The 20,981-nt window shown below is 42.5% G+C and overlaps 1 protein-coding gene across 3 annotated transcripts in view; it reads right to left on the bottom strand.

Annotated features, from left to right (window-relative positions):
* Nucleotides 1–20,981, bottom strand: part of LOC122539454 (chondroitin sulfate N-acetylgalactosaminyltransferase 1-like) — a 192,387-nt gene that overhangs the window by 122,799 nt on the left and 48,607 nt on the right. Inside the window, exon 3 of one of the 3 annotated variants that reach the window (XM_043674305.1) lies at nucleotides 18,163–18,245. The exons of 1 other annotated variant lie outside the window; for it this stretch is intronic. The gene's annotated coding sequence lies outside the window, so the exon portion shown is untranslated. Of the gene's footprint in view, nucleotides 1–4,266; nucleotides 4,284–18,162; nucleotides 18,246–20,981 lie in introns of those variants that run through there. One more of the 3 variants, XM_043674308.1, reaches the window with a different exon arrangement.

Here is a 20,981-nt window from a genome sequence, read left to right as displayed (position 1 = left end):
ATACTCTGACCAATAAAGGAAAGCATACCAAATGCCTCCTTCACTATCCTATCTACTTGCGACTCCACTTTCAAGGAGCTATGAACCTGCACTCCAAGGTCTCTCTGTTCAGCAACACTCCCTAGGACCTTACCATTAAGTGTATAAGTCCTGTTAAGATTTGCTTTCCAAAATGCAGCATGGCATACCAACAACTATCACACTGTGATCTTTATGGTAGCTCCCATAACACAAGGATGAGAGATATGTTGTGCAGTACTAAAGAAACCAATAATCTTTTACTAGAGCACCTGAGAAAAGGAACGTCAGCATAGTCTTACCAGACCCATAGGGCTGTTCTCTCATTAGAGACAGCTGACTGCTGGTGGATTAAACTGAGAGGCACTGTGCCTTAGGACAAGGGGAGAGGTCGAGAAGGAGAGTCCTTCATGGTAAACTTGGTTAGTGCAGGGATTGAACTTACAATGTTGGTGTTGCAAACCAGCTGTCCAGCCAACTGAGCTAACCAACTCCCATCACCTGGTATCTACGCATGGACATTACAATCACAGGCCCTTGCATATCTGGGCTGAAACTAATCAACCTATTGCAGTACGCTTCCTTCAGTGTGACATACTGCAAGAGAACAGAGCTCAACCGAGAGTATTACTGATAATGTGCAATTACTCTTTCAAGCATATTATCATGTGAAGGTGCTGGTGTTGGACTGGGGTGGACAAAGTTAAAAATCACACGACACCTTCATCAGATAGCTAGTGAAGTAGGATCATAAGACACAGAATTTATAGCAAAAGGCTATAATTTGCTAAATTTGCTATAAATTGTGTGTCTGATGATTCTACTCCATTAGCTACCTGCTGAAGGAGTAGTGCTCCGAAAGCTAGTCCTTCCAAATAAACCCGTTGGACTAAATCCAAGCATATTATGACTCTGCAGAAAGTGGGACTTAAACCCGGGCCTTTTGGCTCAGATGCAGGGGCACTACCACTGCACCACAACTGGAAAATAGCTGTAATAATTTCAGGTGTCAAAAGTTGGAATTGCATCCCTAAACCTCTTTACAAGTCACTTCACCTTTAACATCCTCATTAACATCCATCTCTTCAACTATGAGATTGGTCATCTCTCCTGTTATCCGCTCTGACCAGGTGTTAGATTTTTACTGAAAACATTCTTGTTAAAGTACCCTGCCGTGCTTTACTACATTAAAGGTGCTATGTAAATGCAAGTTGTTATAACTGTACTTTAATTAGATGACAAATAGATCTTAGTGCCTAATGTGAAACCTTTCAGCTTTCAAACAAACATCACATATTCCATTCTAACACTGATGTCAATATTACTACTTCATAATATTTTCATCACTCATTCCAGACTAAACATGAAGAACAGAATGAAAACATTAGAGAATAACTGAAGCAACTAACAATTATCTCTATAAATAGTATGCATTATGAGGAAAAGAAAATGTTTAAAAGTACTTACCACACTTACACAGCACGGAAACAGACCCTTCGGTCTAACCAGTCCATGCTGAACATGATCCCAAATTAAACTAGTCCCACCTGCCTGCTGCTGGCCCATATCCCTCCAAATGTCTCCTATTCATGTACATATCCCAAATGTCACTATACATTGTAACGGTGCCTGCATCTACCATTTCCTCAGGAAGTTCATTCCACACGCGAACCACCCTCTGTGTAATGAACTGGTTTTGTCAGATGGGATTCAGTGGCAGCATTTTGCTCATGTGAGTCAGAGGGTCCATGTTGCAATCCAAAGATTTGGAATAGTGTGGGAGTGTCACACTAAGGTGATACCTTTCAATCAGGGCTTTTTACCAAGGATCCAACTCCACCCTCAAGAAGGTATAGAAACTCCTACTCCACAATTTGGAGAATTGAAGTGCGCCCTGAATATCCTGATCAATGTACATCCTGCAACTAATCTCACTAAAACAGATTATATTTCATTTCTGTCATTGCTTTTAAAACAGGCCCTCCTCTGCACAAATTGGCTCTCATGTCTCCCCACATTAGAACAGTGACTACATTTCAAAAGTGCTTTGTTGTCTGGGAACTGCATTGGGATAGAAAGGGACTGTGAACAACGGTGGTTAAATGCAAATGCTTTACTTTTTTAGTATAAATACAGAATAGAGAGTCACAGTGATTAGTTATTTGTGTGTGTGTGTGTTTGTGTATGTATATATATATATTTAAATATATATATGTGTGTGTGTGTGTGGCGAATAGACATCCATTTGGCATTCCTACCCATGCAACACATTCACATTGGCATAATTTAATGCAAAAAATAACCTTTGTATTGGGACTTTTTCTTTTCCCTTTATTCTCTTGTGGGATGAAGGGATTGCTAACAAGTACAGCATGTGATGTCTGTCCTTAATTACCCTTGAACTGCTTGCCATTTCAGAGGGCAATTATGGATGTGGGTCTAGAGTCACATGGAAGCAAGACCGGCTAAGGAAAGCAGATTTCCTAAAGAACATTAACATTAAAACAATCAATGGCAGTTTCACAGCAATTTCAGATTTATTCATTCCTATGTCCCAGGTGCCTCGACCTCCAGAATACCAGTCCTTTATACTTTATACCGCCACTTCATCTTAAGTGTACAATCGTATGCTATCACTTAGCACAGATCCACTCTCATACAGTGTACAGAGGATACCGCTTGATGAAGATTTATCTAGACTTGAAACATTAGCTTGCTTTCTGTCCATGGATGCTGCCTGTCCATGGATGCTGTAATCTCCAGAATTTTTTTGCTTTCAGACCATTTTTCCTGTTAAGTGTCTCCTGAGTTCTCTCTTCAAAACCTGGAGGTCACCAATGCTCTGTTGCTTGTATCCAAACGCTAATTTTGCTTTACCTGTAAGCTGATGCTGACTGACTTCCATGGGTTCCCAGGCAAACAACAGCCTGACTGTAAAAGTCACTTTATTTTCAAATTCCCCACCATAGCTTCAGCCTTGACCATCCCATAGATCTGTCCATGCCAGAAACCCTCAGTTATTTGCACTCATTTAATTGTTACCTCTTGAGTATTCATTTCTCTGTGTACCTCTCTACCTTGTACTGGTCCTTTAGATTAGATTAGATGCCCTACAGAGTGGAAACAGGCCCTTCGGCCCAACAAGTCCACACCGACCCTCCGACGAGTAACCCACCCAGACCCATTTCCCTCTGACAAATGCACCTAACACAATGGGTTATTTGGCATGGCCAATTCACCTGACCTGCACATCTTTGGACTGTGGGAGGAAACCAGAGCACCGGAGGAAACCCATGCAGACACGGGGAGAATGTGCAAACTCCATACAGTCGCCCGAGGCTGAATCTACCCTGGCACTCTGGTGCTGTGAGGCAACAGTGCTAACCACTGAGCCATTGTGCCGCCCTTTATGACACTCCTTACAACCAACCAGGCATTTGTTCACCTGACCCAATACCTCTTTGACTGCGATCACATTGCAGGGGGTGCCTGCAGTCACAGTTCCAGGGATGTTGCTGCTTGGGATGTTGCAGTCATACAGCTGGCAGCATTTGCTAATTGTCCTTTTCAGGTCAAAGGACAAAGGTCATTCAGGTCGGCCAAAGGGACATCTGCTCCCACATCAGACTCACCATATTGGAAAGTTTAGTAAAGCTGCCTTTATTCCTTTTAAACCATTCATTCATAAAGTGTGCATCGTTGACCTCGAGGAACTCAGAGAGCTCTCACTGCCACACCTGCCATCTCAATCATCAATGAGAGGAGTAATGTGGAGGATGGCAAAGGGAGCAGAGTGCCAAGCAGTAGGTTGAGTGGGAGTAGCCAATGAAGCAGTAAACAGGTCAGCAGCGGGTGGTGAGGGAGCTGTAAGTAACAAGGAGCACACAACAATTATACCCATAGCACCAACTTGCTGCACTATGTTGTGGGTGCATAATGACAGTGCATCGGGCTCCTTCTGTGCCTCAATGTGACATTTTCTTTTTATAATGCTTCTGTGAAGTGCATTGGGCACTCGTGTCATGTTAAAGGCAGTACATAAATATTTTTGCAGTTAATGCAATACTCTATGAGCTTATACTGAGGATCAAAACCATTCTCAGTTTGGCCAGAGTTGTCGCAATTAATGCTTCAAATTGAAGCTATTATTTTAAAATATCAGTAATGCCTCAAGGTGTTTCCATGGAAACCTGAATACTAGATGGAAATTGAAAAAGAAAAGCAACAACTATTTATTTCATATAATACCATTATCCTAGTTCATCCGAGAGAGCCAGCAGCGACTCTGCAACTTTTGGACGTCTGCTTCCTTTTCATCAATACCTCTCTCAAGGCGTCACGCTGTAATCTATGCGGTCAAACAATAAAGATTAGAACAAAGGACAAAAATATATTTTAAAGTTTAATTTCCCCATAATCAAAGTATGATGAAAAATTAAACTAAAAGCTGTCCAACTCGGCGAGATATTGGCTGAAGTAATGACATACAGCAGTCTCCTCAGCCAGCCCATGGCTGAAGTGCATTACGTTGCCAATATTTGCCTGCATTAAAGTCAGAGAAACCTGAAGTGAAAAAGTGATAAAAAGAGAGAAATTAAAAGAATGTGATATTGCAGAATGTAATGTGGTAAAATGGGAACTGGTCCACTTTGGTAGGAAGAATAGAAAAACAGTGTTTTACTCAAATGGAGAGAGATTGTAGAACTCTGAAGTAATGAGGAATCTAGGTGTCCTGGTGCATGAATCGCAAAGTTAGTCCACAGGTACAGCAAACAATTCAGAGGGAAAATAGAATGTTCTTGTATATTGCAAGGGGAATGGAATATAAAAGTGAGGATGCTTTGCTTAAGTTATACAGAGCATTGGTGAGTTAACAATAAAGGTATAATCTTTTGATCTTCTCATTTAAGACAGAATAGCATTGTATTAGAAGCAGGTCAGGGAAAGCTCATTCAACTTATTCCTGGGATAAAGGGTTTATCTGATAAGAAAAGATTGAGTAGTTTGGCCAGCAATCATTGGAGTTTAGATGAATGAAGAGTGATCTTCTGAAAACATCATAAGATCCTGAGCGAATTTGATAGGGCAGATGCTGAAAGAATGCACTGCTGCCTCACAGCGCCTGAGACCCGGGTTCAATTCCCGCCTCAGGTGACTGACTGTGTGGAGTTTGCACGTTCTCCCCGTGTCTGCGTGGGTTTCCTCCGGGTGCTCCGGTTTCCTCCCACAGTCCAAAGATGTGCAGGTCAAGTGAATTGGCCATGCTAAATTGTCCGAGGTGTTAGGTAAGGGGTAAATGCAGGGGTATGGGTGGGTTGCACTTCGGCGGGTCGGTGTGGACTTGTAGGGCCGAAGGGCCTGTTTCCACACTGTAGTGTAATCTAATCTAATCTAAAATGCTCCCATTTGTAGGATAGATTGGAACAAATTGGCAAACTATAAAAACAAGGGGTCTCCATAAGATGGAGATGATGGGACTTTTGTTTATCTGAGAGGACTGTGGATCTATGGAATTCTCCTCCCTACAAAGCAGTGGAAGCAGGGTCATTATTACCTTTCAGGCAGAGGTAGATTGACTCCCTGATCCATCAATTATCTGAAGGTGTAAGGAGTAGCCAAGTTGAGAGCAGCCATTCATCTTATTGAATGGTATAGCAGGTTTGAGGGGGTAAATAGCCTGCATTGTGCCCTTTTACACACAGATCTTAAATATGCTGCGCCACAATTTGGCAGAATGAGGGCAACCTGTTGATTTTCTATGTCAAGTTTAAGATCCAATGTAAGTCATGTGAAAACACTAGATGAAAGTCATATGCTATCTGTGGGGAGCAAAGTAATATGGGGATTCACTGTCAGCTGGCATAACATACTTTCTCATGCCCAGTTATAGAGGAGTGTGACTCGCTCAAAGTTTGTGCATGTGCTTCCTTGAAAGAAAATGGCACATGCTGCAAAGAGATTATGAAATAAAGGAAAGGATAGGAGCTTTATCATGAATATGCACTTAATAGTTACCTACAGCAAAAAAACTAACATGCTTCTACATTTCCTAGAGAACAATAAACCTAGAATTACTTGTACTGTTGCCAAAGAAAACTGAAAATGCAGGATTTACTATTTATCTAAAACAGAAGACTTCTTCTTAACCACAGATTATATCTGTTGAGAATATTTTAAAACCATTACTTGATCGAAGTCCAAAATAACTGTGAAACTGAGACCCGGTGTTAGCATTCAGAGCTTCTTTGCAAATAGTGAAAAACTTTCCTTTTTAAATAATGCGCCACACCTAACAAACATTACAATTTATTTAATTACATTTTTTAAAGAAATAATGCAACCAAATATAATGCTTCACATTAAGATATTCAATGGAGCTAAATTGAATAACCTAATAAAAGGTGGGATTATACCTTTACTATAAGTGCAAATGGTTCCAACACATATCTTTCTTTAAGCTCCCCTTGCATCTTGCAAAGGAGAGGACAAATAGTGAGGCCCCTTGTAGGGTCAGTGGGCACTTAGCCATCAGGGTGTGCATAAAACCTAAAATGGCATATTCACAGTATTTAACCTGGGTTAATCCGTGCCTCAATGTAACAATGTCAGTATTAAATAGTAGATTCAAAGCATTGCCAGCTCCTCATTAAAATGGGCTCCAAACATAAATAACTGAATGATAGGAGTTTCGCCTTAATTCTGGCCAGGATCATAAGAGTAAATGATTGAGTTGGCGCTTTAGAATGCGACACTGCTTTTTGCAGTTTCCTCAATTCACAGATGTGTCTTAGCTCCAGGCATTTTAACTGCAGGAGCAGGGACTGGGATCAAATCCTGAAAGAAATGCAAACAAGGCCACGTGGCTTTGAGTTAGCTCCAAAGCTACAGAGTTGGACTATGAAATGTACTCTTTATTGCAAACTCATTCCTTCCACTTCCAATCCACCCTACAATAATGGGGCGAGGCTTCTATATTCCTCTATATTTGGCTTTGAACATGAAAAGCTCTTTGATAACTTTTACTTCAATTTGCATTTCATGGTAATTTTGCATAAATATTCTGTTAACTTTTAAAGGTCAGAATCTTTTAGTTCAAAGGCAAAGACGAACAGGTTTGAGGGCAAGTGTTTGTCGCTCACTATCTATGAGATAATTTAATATGACAACCAAATATTTTTGCCATGAAAAACATTTTACCATTAAAAGGTAAGAGAGATGTAATCAGAAGAAGGAATCTTCTAGTTGATAAAAGCTGTTGAAAGTTCTAGAAACACTCAGCAGATCTGACAGCACCTTCACAGAGAGCAAGAAGCCAATTTCTCTTCTCAGGTCCATCACACAGGGGTAACATTAGGAATGCCATAGAGTTTGAGCAAATAAAGGTGAGGTGGGGATGTGGAAATAAAAACAAAAAGAGCAAAGGCCTGTGATAGCGTGGAGAACAGGAGAATTGAATGACCAAAAGGTTGTACAAAATGGCGCCAACAGCGTGCGTTCAATTCCTGCACTGACGGAGATTACTGTGAAGCACTCTCCTTCTCAACCTCCCCCTTTGCCTGGGGTGCACTGACCCTCAGGTTAAACCACCACCAGTCATCTTTCTCTAAGTAGAGAGCAACCCTATGGTCTGGTAAAGACTATGATGACTTTACCTTTATGTTTTTACACAAGCACCCATATAGGATATTGGTGCAGGAGTAGGCCATTCAGCCCATTGAGTTTCCTCTGTTACTTAATGAGATCATGACTGATCTGATGATCCTCACTGCCACTTCCCTGCCTTTGTCATATAATCCTCGATTCTCTTCATGATTAAAAATCTACTTACACCAGCTTTGCCCTTTGTGAAGAACTCCACAGGTTCACTATCCTCAGAAAAAAGAAACTTTATTACTATGCATGGGGATGGTGTTGAGTAACATCTCATAGTCAACATGTTCGTATAGCTTTAAGAGACATGCTCATATCATCACTGTTTCATATGAGGGTATAAGACTCCATGTTAACCCCAATCACCTGAGGCATAACAATATACTGGCAGCATGTTTGTATATTATAGTTAGTTGTAATAAATGTCTGTTGGATTCATCAATTTCACAATATTTAAGCACGTTACGGAAGATAACAGAAGTATTGCTGTATCTGAGGTCACACCCTGTTGAAGGTAAACTCAGACTTGCCCTTAGTTCCTTCCAGGTGTCCCCGGGTCAGCACACATCATTGGTGACATATACGGTTTAATAGCGTCATGGGACTCACACATTACCCTACAGAAACAAAAGATTTGTCCGGAAGAGTTGTGAATGAGTAGCAACCACCTTAGCGCACAAAAATTCACAACAAAATAAAAGTGAAACTACAAAGTAATGAAACAAAAGTGGGGCAGAGGTCACCAATTAAAATTGTTGAACTCAATGTTGAGTCTGGATGTCTAATCTGTTGAGTTGAATGATGCATTCTTGGTCCTTGAGTTTGTGTTGAACTTTCTGGAACACTGCCCCAGGCAAAGACTGAAAAGCTCAGAATGGGACTATGATTGTGAACCAGCAATATGCTTACCAATGCTTATGTGATCCTCCATATCGTAGAAACTGTCCGCTAGCTAGGAATTATATACAAAACATAGACAAAAAAGTAGTAGATTTAACCCAATGTATTTTGTCAGTCTCAGCAAATTTCCTGATGGGTTTCTTGATATGAGGCCGAGTGAATTTTTTCACTACATCTTACCAAACACATCCAATGAATTGCCCACTCGTCACCCACTGCAGCCCCTTTACCTGATTCTAGCCTCATTCTATTACCCGCCATTCCATGAAGAACTCTCCATTCACCGGATATCCTCCAAAGAAAAAAAACAGCAGTCCTGGCACTCACACCATATTTAAAAAGTCGTGGTGTGCCCAAACACTGACATTCCAAAGCTTCCCAGCTCAGTGACAGATGAAGATGTCAGACAAGGGGAAAAAATGGGGTTCTGATTCTCCAACAGGGACCTGGTCCAGGAGAGAAGGTCACCCTTTTGCCAGAGGATTGGCGCAGAAGCCAAAGCACGACCCTGACTTCCTGGGTCACAAGCCTGGTTAATGCTGTTCCCACACACTCAAGAGGAATGGTCAGCAGTGTGAGATGTCCCTCACTGCTCCATCAAGGTAAGTGCCATACTCTTCTCTCTTGCCATCTCGTTCTATCTTTGCCACCTCATCCACCTCCCACCAAGGCTCATGCCCGGCCACTTTCACTATCACCTGCAATATCTTCCCTCACTCAGTCTCGCTGTCCCCACCCCCACAGCCTGGATTGCCTCTAAGCTGCCTGCTCCCGCATCCCCAAACACCTCACCACCCACAACAACCCTAAGAGCTTTGCCACCCTCTTCCATCTCACTCAATCCCTCCCTTTCTCTCATTCCAAGAGAATACAGCCCTGAACTGGGCAGAAAGAGCCAGGACAGGTTGTTGGGTGGGGAAGGATCGAAGATTAGGTGTCACACCCTCCTTGAGGGGAGAATCCTGGCATAGGAAGAAGATTGGAGTGGGCGGGGAGTAATGGTGGGGAGGGGGTTAAAAAAAGAGTTGCTGAAACATCCATGTCCCACCAACTAAGTACCACTTTCACTCTCCCATCAATGCCATTCCTTGCACAATGCTATAACCTTTGTCCATGATGTCATCTTGTGCATTACAGGTGCCAGTGGGATGGGTTTGGCCTTGGTAAAGATATGGGCTGGCTGCTACGGGAGATATCCTTGACCCCTGGAGGTAGAGAGTGTTCTAAAGCCTCAGGAAACCTCAGCAAGGTGCCTCCTGCACTGCTGAGCTGCTGCCACGTTGGCAGGGATGGGCTGGGGTAGAACATTTGGGAGCAAAGGCTGGTGAGCTCTACAGGTGGCTGAGGAAGTAACTCATCCCCACGTCGGAGAGAACTCTGAATTTGGCAACTGGAGACTTTGTCCCAAATGGACAAAGAGGCAAAGGAGCAGCAGGCACGTTTGTGTGAGGCAATGTGCCTGACAGTATAGCTGCAATCCTGCAGCCTCTGGACCCAGCAACAATGTCACCACACCCCCCACCCCTCTTGTCCTTTTAACCCCACTTCCCCTTTAGTTTTTTCTGAATGAACCAAAATCACTGATTGTTGTCTATCCCTTTCTGCAGTCTAACCGGACACCAAAGTGCCCCAGACTGCATCAGACCTAATCTCACAGACTGGCTGCTAGGAAGCCACAGGATTGACAGTCAGTTACTCCCCAGTAACAGGCCTAACTCCAAATGGACTCCTGACTGTGGCCAAACCCTTGAGCTATAGCAGAGGCAGCTTTGGACTTACTGTACCAGCAGTAACAGATTTCTCCATACACCCTGGTGAGGTCCATACCCATAAGGCTGACAGACATGGCTGCATGCTTTCCGATATAAAAAGCTGCTGGTGCACAGTATAAGACTGACGTAGCATGGTGCCACACAGCAAAATGTCTGCCCCTTAGATGGAGGACTGCCATCCAGCACAGCAAGCTGCCAGTTTTTTTTGTATTCATTGTGGGACTTTGGCGTCGCTGGCTGGGCCAGCACTGATAGCCCATCCCTATTTGCCCTTGAGAAGGTGGTGGTGAGCTGCCTTCTTGAATTGCTGTAGTCCACTTGCTGTGGGTTGATCCACAATGCTACTGGGGAGGGAATTCCAGGATTTTGACCCAACGACTGTGAAGGAATGGCAGAATATTTCCAAGTCAGGATGGTGAGTGGCTTGGAGGGGAACTTGAAGGTGGCGGTGTTCCTAAGTACCTGCTGCCGTTGTCCTTCTACATGGAAGTTGTCATAGGTTTGGAAGGTGTTGTCTAAGGCTTTTTGGTGAATTTCTGAAGTGCATCTTATTGATTGTACACAGTGCTGCTACTGAGCGTCGGTGGTGGAGGGATTGAATATTTTTAGATGTGGTGCCAATCAAGAGGGTTGCTTTGTCCAGGATGGTATAAAGCTTCTTGAGTGCTGTTGGAGTGGCACCCATCCAGACAAGTAAGGAGTATTCCATTACACTCCTCACTTGTGCCTTATAGATGGTCATAGACTCTGGAATGTCAGGAGGTGAGTTACTTGCCACAGTATTCCTAGTCTCTGACCTGCTCTTGTTGCCACTGTGTTTATGTGGTGAGTCAAGTTGAGTTTCTGGTCAATGGTAACCCCCAAGGATGTTGACAGTGGGGAATTCAGTGATGGTGATACCGTTGAATGCCAAGGGGAGGTGGTTAGAATGTCTCTTATTGATGATGGTCACTGTGTGGCATTTGTGTGGCGCAAATGTTACTTGCCACTTGTTGACCCAAGCCTGGATATTGTCCTGCTCTTGTTGCATTTGAGCACAGACTGCTTCAGTATCTGAGGAGTCACAAATGGTGCTGAACACTGTGCAATCACTGGCAAACATCCCCCACTTCTGACCTTATGACAGAGGGAAGGTCATTGATGAAGCAGCTGAAGATTGCTAGGCCTAGGACATTACCCTGAGGGGGTCCTGCAGAGAGATGGTGTGACCGTGTCAATAGTCAAAGGAACACAAGGTAAGATGAGGGAGATATGCCATACGTATCCAGGTGGGCAGTGCACTACACCAGCATATGATCAACTTTGGAAATGCAGTCTGGTCCAATCTGTCAGCTGTTTGTCTGACTGGGAGCACAACATGTCCCTGTTGCGATCTTTCCATATTAGTTAACCATTAATCCTGACATCCAAGTGGAACTGGTCACTGACTTCAAGAAGTAGGGTGAAGGATATGCTCCTGCCTGTATCAATGGTGCTGAGCTGGACATGGTCAAGAGTTTCAAGTTGTTAGGAGTAAATATCCTGGTCCATCCACGTTGATGCTACGGTCAAGAAGGCACACCTCAGAAGGTGAAGGAAATTCAGCATGTCCACAATGACTCTTAACAATTTTTATAGATGCACCATAGAAAGCATCATATCCAGTTGCATCACGGCTTGGTACAGCAACTGCTCTGCCTAAGACTGCAAGAAACTACAGAGAACTGTAAATGCAGCACGGTCCATCATGCAAACCAACCTTCCTTCCATTGACTCCACCTATACTTCCCATTGCCTCCGGAAAGCAGCCAGCATAATCAAAGACCCCTCCCACCCCGGTTATACTCTCTTCCACCCTCCTCCCTCAGGCAGACGATATAAAAGCTTGACAAGACAGATTTGAGAATTGCTTCTTCCCCTGCTGTTATCAAACTTTTGAACAGACCTCTCATATTAAAGTTGATCTTCTCTGTAGCTGTAACACTGTATTCTGCATTCTGTTCTATTACCCTGATGTACTTATGTAAGGTCTGATTTGTCTGTACAGCACGTAAAGCAATATTTTTCACTGTATCTCAGTACATGACAACACTAAATCAAAGAGAGAAAGTGAGGGCTGCAGATGCTGGAGATCAGAGCTGGAAAAGCGCAGCAGGTCAGGCAGCATCCAAGGAACAGGAGATTCCTGAAGAAGGGCTTATGCCTGAAACGTCGATTCTCCTGTTCCTTGGATGCTGCCTGACCTGCTGCGCTTTTTCAGCAACACATTTTCAACACTAAATCAAATCAAAGATGATCCTAAGAGGTTGGCAATTATCAGATGCAAATGTCCAAAGGTTGTATTAGTGTTTACTGTGGAGAAGGATATAGAAGATAAATAACATGGGGAAATAAATAGCAATCTTTTGAATAATGCCCATATTACAGAGGTGGTGGTCCAGGACATCCTAAAACGCATAAAGGTGGATGAATCCCAGGACCTGATCAGGTGTACCCTAAAACTCTATGTGAAGCTAGGGAAGAGATTGCTGGGCCCCTTGCTGAGATATTGTATCATTGATAGCCACGGGTGACGGGCCAGAAGATTGGAGGTTGGCTAACATGGTGCCACTATTTCGGAAAAGGTGGTAAGGAAAAGCCAGGGAACTACAGTCCAGCGAGCCAGACATCACTGGTGGGCAAGTTGTTGGAGGGAATCCTGAAGGACAGCATTTGTAAAGGCAAGGACTGATTAGGGATAGTCAACATGGCTTTGTGCATGGGAAATCGTGTCTCACTAATTTGATTGAGATTTTTGAAGTAACAAAGATGATTGATGAGGCAGAGTAGCAGATGTGATCTATATGGATATCAGTAAAGTGACAAGATTCCTCATGGTAGACTGGTTAGCAAGGTTAGACACATGAAATAGAGGGAGAACTAGTTATTTGGATAGAGAATTGGCTCAAATGCAGAGATAAAAGGTGCTTTGGAGGGTTGCTTTTCAGACTGGAGGCCTGTGACCAGCAGTGTGCCACTGCTTTTCATCATGTGTATAAATGAGGGTGGATGTGAACATAGAAGGTATAATTAGTAAGTTTGCAGAAGACACCACAATTGGAGGTGTGGTGAACAGTGAAGAAGGTTACCTTAGAGTACCATGGAATCTTGATCAGATGGGCCAATGGGCTGAGGAGTGGCAGATGGAATTTAGTTTAGATAAATGAGAAGTGCCATATTTTAGCAAAGCAAATCAGGGCAGGACTTATACACTTAAAGGTGAGGCTGAACAAGAAACCTTGGAGTGCAGGTTCATAGTTCCTTGAAAGTGGAGTCACAAGTAGTTAGGATATTGAAAGCGACATTTGGAATGCTTTCTTTTATTGGTCAGTGCATTGAGTACAGGAGTTGGGAGGTCATGTTGCTACTGTACAGGATGTTGGTTAAACAACATGGAATATTGAGTGCAATTCTGGTCTCCCTCCTATCGTAATGATATTGTGAAACTTGAAAGGGTTCAGTAAAGATTTACAAAGATGTTGCAAAGGTTGGAGGATTTGAGTTATAGGGAGAGGTTGAATAGGCTGGGGCTGTTTGCCCTGGAGTGTCAGAGGCTGAGGGGTGACATTATAGAGGTTTATAAAATCATGAGGGGTATGGATAGAGAAAATAGACAAGGTCTTTTCCCCAGGGTGGGGGAGTCCAAAACTAGAGGGCATATGATAAAGGTGAGAGGGGAAAGATTTAAAACGGACCTAAGGGGCAACGTTTTCACACAGAGGGTGTGGTTTGTGTATGGAATGAGCTGCTACAGGAAGTGGTGGAGGCTGGTACAATTACAACTGTTAAATGGCATCTGGATGGGTATAAGATTAGGAAGGATTTAGAGAGATATGGGCCAAATGCTGGCAAATGTGACTAGATTAATTGAGGATATCTGGTTGGCATGGACAGGTTGGACCGAAAGGTCTGTTTCTGTGTTATATATCTCTCTGTGACAATGGGTTCATGTGGCTGGTGCCCATTTTATTGTGCCCATCTCATGGTGACCAATGTGGAGTTCTTTTGGAGCCAGCAGTGAGCTGAAGTTATTGGGAACCTGCTCTGACTTGCATGTTGAGAATTCTGAATGTCTAGTTTCGTTGCAACAGATGAAAAACTGCATCTTAATGAGATGAGATGTTTAGGTAACGAGGTCATTAACAAGCAAAAGCTCACTGGTGGTCAGTGAGAATCTCACCTCACCACATGCAGCTTTGAGAGAAAATTGGTGATTTCCCAGCCTAGGTTTGGTATTCCCATTATAGAGGAGGCCACATTTTCAGTAAAGCTAAATTCAAATTTGAAAATCAGACAAGCAAATCTTGTTTTGGATGGAAGAAGTTGTGTTTTTGGAGCTTGAATGGTCAAAATGGAGAAAGCAAAATAAAAAAAATGTGTTGCCTCTCTTATGCTTGCATGAAACATCAACTCTGTTTCTATTTTCACAGACGCTGCCTGACATGCTGAGAAGTTCCAGCATTTTCACTTTTTACTTCCAATTTCTAGCATCCACAGAATTTTGTGTTTCTATTAGCTTCGGAGAGCCTGGCAACCATGAATCACTTAACCTCAAGACAACCCAGTTGGAGATTTCAGAGGTAGGCATGACAATCGCCTCTTCCAATCCATGATACCTGCAGCACAATGACTGACAATCACAGAGGTGGAATTTCTATACAAGAGACAAGACACTATCTGGATTACTGTGTACAGTATTGTTCTCCCTACCCAAGAAAAATCACACTTGCAATGGAGGGAGTGCAGCAAAAGCTTTTACCAAACTGATTCCTGGGATGGTAGCTTTGTCGTCCAAGGAGTGATTGGTTTGACTGAGTCTGTGTTCACCAGAGTTTAGATTGAGAGAAGTTAAAACATAAATTGCTAGCAGGGTTAGACAGACTGGATACAGAAAGGATATTTTCCCTACTGGGGAGTCTAGAACCAGGTCACAGTCTCAGAAGATGGGGTAGGCCATTCAGGACTGAGATGAGGAAACACTTCTTCACTCGGCAGGTGCTTAGCCTGTGGAATTCTCTATCACAGCAGACTGTCGATGGCAGGTCACTGAGTATTTTCAAGAGAGAGACGCAGGGAGAGAGAGAGAGACAGATTTTTAGAGATTAAAGGCATAAAGGATATGAAGAGAATGCAGAAATATGGCATTGAGGTAGAGGATCAGTCATGGTGATTGCTGAATGACATAGCCGACTTTAAGGGGTGAATGGTTGCTCCTAGTTTCTATGTAAAAAGTGGTGTTTTTAAAATATTGCTATCTGGCTGAACACACAAGTACACAGAGGAGAGAAGCAAATAAGAAATGGTGACAGCTGCAATCAACAAATACTGAAATAAACTGCTGCATATTTACAATCATGGGTTTGAATCAACCTGTTCATGTATATTTTTCTCTTTCAGCGCTGGCAGACCTGCGACTTTATTTTGTACAGAGGGACTAAGCTGACGAGGTCACAGCCAAGGTGAGCCACTTGTGAACAATGACAACCCTTGACTTCCATCTGCAGAAGTGATTCATTGCTGGGAGCTGTAGATCAAATGCAGTGTGTAATACCAAACAAATCTGACTGGGGTGTATGCAAAAGCTTCATCAGTTGAAAAGCATTATAAGATGATTGCAAGGTTAAAGCAGGCTTTACTGAGCAAGCATGCAGTTGATGTGTGAGAGAGATGAGTAGGGTTTGACAACTATTCATTCAGAAACACTGCGTGTTGTGGCTGAATTAGGGGTGATTACTGGGGAAGGTTCAGAGACTATCACTGTTCTCCAGATTCTCAAGATTTGTACTGATCGTAATATCACCAGAAGGAACAGTTTGTTTACTGGGTAGAACAGGATGTGCTGTTTGAATAAAAAGATTGTAATAATAATCAGACAGATCTTATCTCTGCTCTGATACAACTGGCATATTCTAACATGTATAGTCCCTCGTTGTATCAAGTGGCTGGGTTTTACACATCACTACCCCCGCATGCATATTTAGTGCAAACAAGTTCATGCAAAGTTAAATGGGGAGCCTCTCCGTCACCTTGCTGCTCACCCAGACCTGTCTCCCATGTTAAGGTGGATAAGCAAAACCTTGTGTCTTTTGAGACCCTTAACTGGCCAATTAATGGCCACACTGAAGGGAGCTCCCTTTGCCTAATGAAGTGCATCCTTCCTGCTTCAGAAAAATCATAAATCCCTTTAATAAGGGTTCTTGTGGTGCAGTAATAGTGTCCCTGCTTCTGAGCCAGGTAGATTTAGGTTCAAGTCCTACTTGCTCCAGAGTTGTATAATAACATCTCTGAATAGATTGATTAGAAAATATAACCCAACCCCACCCCACCATTAACATTCACATTGGCCTCTAAATGCAGCACCTCGTGCTCCTCCACACACATGAGCAGATCTGCCTGGCAGCCCCACCCAAAATCCCAGAGTTGCCTGAAGTCATGGCTCTGTGCATGCAATTCCTGCAGAGGCCACCATTCAATCCTGGCGCTGTTGGTACAGTATTACATAGCAGCAACCAGCTGTTCGTTTTCTGGGCTTCTCTCAGGTTGTGTTTAGGTCCCACTCTGATCAATTTAGGCTGCTCCCAGTGTAAGACTGCTACAGGGCAGCCAGATTCTGAGTTGGTACCTTCATGAAAGACTTCTGTATCAGGTATGCAGCTGCACGGGAAATATGATGCCAAGTAAAATCCAAGATATCAAATACTGAGGATTTTGCAAATTTAGCTATTCACAAGTGAACATAAGAGATACCATGTTACCAGATAAATCAATCTCTCTGATGCTCTTTCAGTTGACTCTCCATCTCCTCTACTCTCCAAAGGAGGGGTGAGCTAACTTGCTGGAGAAAGTGAGGTCTGCAGATGCTGGAGATCAGAGCTGAAAATGTGTTGCTGGAAAAGCGCAGCAGGTCAGGCAGCATCCAGGGAACAGGAGAATCGACGTTTTGGGCATAAGCCCTTCTTCAGGAGCTAACTTGCTGCTTTGCTTGCACATTATTGACCGGAAGGAGTGGATAAACACGTGTACCCACATCTCTTACTGTTATTTTGGGAGCTGATGGCAGAGTAGCATTTTCACTAGACTATTAATCAATGGACACAGGTAATGCTCTGGGGACCAAAAGAGAAAATGCTGGAAAATCTCAGCAGGTCTGGCAACATCTGTAAGGAGAGAAAAGAGCTGATGTTTCAAGTCAAAGTTAAAAAAAAAGGAGAAATAGGGAGGTGTTTATACCAGGCTGAGAGGTGAGTCATGGCTCCAGAAACAAAGGTAGCAATAAAGAGGTGATAATGACAGTGCATAGAGAGATTGTAGGGAGATAGGTACAGAACAGTGAAAAAAAAAGATAAATAAAATAAATGAAATAAAATTACAGAGCAGAATGAAAAAAGAGGGGTTGAGATAGGCTTGGTCATTCCCAGCTCCTCATCTCCCTATAATCTCTCTATGCACTGTCATTATCACATCTTTATTGCTACCTTTGCTTCTGGAGCCATGACTCACCTTCTCTCAGCCTCGTATAAATACCTCCCTATTTCTCCCTTTTGTTTAGCTTTGACAAAGGGTCAGTTAGACTCGAAACGTCAGCTCTTTTCTCTCCTTACAGATGCTGCCAGACCTGCTGAGATTTTCCAGCATTTTCTCTTTTGGTTAATGCTCTGGGGATCCTGGATTCAAATCCTGTCATGAGTGGATTCAATTCGAATTCAATAAAAGTCTGCAATTAAATATCTATTTGCTGATTGGCAAATGAGTCTAGGCACCTCCCAACAGTGTATTTTAGGAAAGGAAAACCTGCCATCCTTACCTGGTCTAACCTACGTAGGACTCCAGACCCATTACAATGTAGTTGACTCTCAAAATGTTTGCTTGATCAGCAATGCCCACATCCTGTGAATAAACAAAAAAAAACCCAGCCACAGATGAGTTGAAAACCACATTTCACCATTGGACAAACAATGTTAATAGCTATTCAAAATAACATCATGAACAACAAGAGATGACAGTGTTTAGAACAATATTACATCATTTTCAAATTCTACACATGCAGGAATGATTATAAAAAGTGGTTTGGTTCCATTCATGATTAGTTTCATCTGCAGTTGAGACACTGCAGAAAGTAAGTTCCACTCTGGTGTGATACATGATAAATGCCATTAAATTGTGGCTATTCAGCAACTGTTCTTTGAACCAGAACTCAGACCAGATACTTAGTTTGTGTAGCCATGGAACTTGTGGTTCAGAGAAATGGTTAACCTATCCTTGTCTCTACTTCGTTGTACATGGCTTCAAATGGTTTTCCTTAACCCATGAGTGAACAGCTGTCTAATTCTGGTAGGTTGCTACAACTTCATGTGTATTATATGTAGGTGCACCTCTCACTGATACACAATGTTCCTTCTTTTCTTCACAGTCTCTTGCACATGACTGTTGGTGTTACCACATGCTATGCATCACCATCCCGGCATCATATCCATTCTGATTGTACCGCAACAGCAATAATATTTCGACTGAGCAATGAACTGGCATCCAGCCTCTAACCAAACGTGAAATGTGTGTTTGTCAGATCAAAATATGCAGGAATGCAGAGGTGAAGTTAAAATCAGATCAACCACAGTAGTGGAGTAGATTCAAAGGGCTAAGCAACCTATTCTTGTTCGGGTTGGTAACAAAGGAGTAAAACTGACTAAAATGGGGTCAGATTATATTTCTTCCCTTCTTCAGGCACTTGTGAGCCAAGTACTGCTCAGAAGCAGAAAACTGCTGAAAATGAAAAATAAAATCCATACACCAGACACCTCCTTGTATCAATCGTGGCTTTGGCTAGACATAACTCATTCATGGATTTATCATTTCTGACAAAGGGTCCCAGTCTGAAACATTAACTGCCTTTAACCTTCCCAGATGTTGCACATTTCTGGCATATTTTAATCATTACTTTAGCCCTTCTGCGTTAAGCCACCAGTTCCACCACACGATGAAATATGTCACATATTAAACTTGGTAGTGTGTCTTTGTTTTAACAGTGGCAGTGAGCTTTGAAAATTCAAACGCAGTGCTGATTGTTTGCTGCCAGATGTTAGTAACACAAAACTAATACTTCCTCTATCAGCAGAACCACTTACTATATCAGAACAAAATGTTTTGACAATGATTTCTTTCTACTCTCCCCATGAAGAGGTCCAATAATTCAAAACTTCAATTCCATTCCATCAACAATACCAACACAATGTAAGGCACGATTAAAAGCAATCACTGCTTTAAACTAATTTATACTACAACACTCTAGTGCAAACACAGCTTCACAATATTGCAGTGGGGAGGGTTGGCAGTGGGATGAATACAAGGACCTAGATACATTTTGTTCTGCAAACACCAAGGTCTCTTGTGTGGCAGCTAAGGTTGAGTTACTACTACAAATCAGAAGTCCGCCAATAGCAGCCAGTACCAAGTTGATATGGTCATAAAAATCCTAAATGGAATTCTAAGGTTTATCACAAGATCTATAGAATACAAACACCAAGCAGTGATGATGAATTTCTATTAAATATTAATCAGATTTCAGAGTGCTGTGCATTTACAGAAGAATATTCCTGAGGAAGGGCTTATGCCCGAAACGTCGATTCTCCTGTTCCTTGGATGCTGCCTGACCTGCTGCGCTTTTCCAGCAACACATTTTCAGCATTTACAGAAGAATACTAAAGCTTTTGTGAAGCTACAATTCAGACAGGATAGGATACTGGGGAAATACAAAGAACAAAGATTTGGAAGAAAGGTGATATAATTAAACAACACAGAATATAGAGTGACAGTATCAAAGTGTTTAATCATCATGAAGAGATGTAGCAGGGTTCCTGGAATTAAACTGTTTTTCGTAGTTGAGGGTCCAAAAAAAAATTTGGACATCAGATTAAAAAGAAAAAATTTGGAATAAAGCACACTGAGAAATGTTCGCGATTAATGATTGTGACTCAAACTATAATCTAGTTATAAAATTTGATTGGAAAGACAGATGACAGAAGGGAAATGGAAAGGAAATGGAAACAGAGTGGATAAATGTAATTAGAATAATTTGTTTGGATAAAGGATAAATGATGGCTCAGATTTGGCAGACCAAATGGCCTGTTTTTGTGCTGTAAATTCTTTGCTATATAATAAGATATTCATGGTTGATGGCATAGTGGTTCATACCATTCACAACCCTAAATGCTATCCTTGCCCGCAGGTAACAAGACTGAGTCAATATTCAGGCTTGGATTGTTAATCAACATTTGCACCACACAGAAGGATAGAACCCCTACAGTGTGGAAGGAGTCCAGTCAGCCCATCAAGTCCACACACCGACCCTTTGAAAAGCAATCCATCCAAATCAAGCCCCCTATCAAATAACCCCACATTTCCGCGACTAATCCACCTAGCCTACACACCCCTGAGCACTGGACAATTTCAGTGTGGCCAATCCACTTAACCTGCACATCTTTACACTATGGAAATAAACTGGAGCACCCAGAGGAAACCCATGAAGACACAGGGAGAATGTGCAAACTCCCCACAGGCAGCCGCCCAAGGTTGGAATTGAACTCGGGTCCCTGGCCCTGTGAGGCAGCCATGCTATTCCCATGTGCA

This window comes from Chiloscyllium plagiosum, chromosome 32 (genome assembly GCF_004010195.1).
Source record: "Chiloscyllium plagiosum isolate BGI_BamShark_2017 chromosome 32, ASM401019v2, whole genome shotgun sequence".
NCBI classification, from domain to species: Eukaryota; Metazoa; Chordata; class Chondrichthyes; order Orectolobiformes; family Hemiscylliidae; genus Chiloscyllium; species Chiloscyllium plagiosum.
This window is presented reverse-complemented; position numbering and strand designations above follow the sequence as displayed.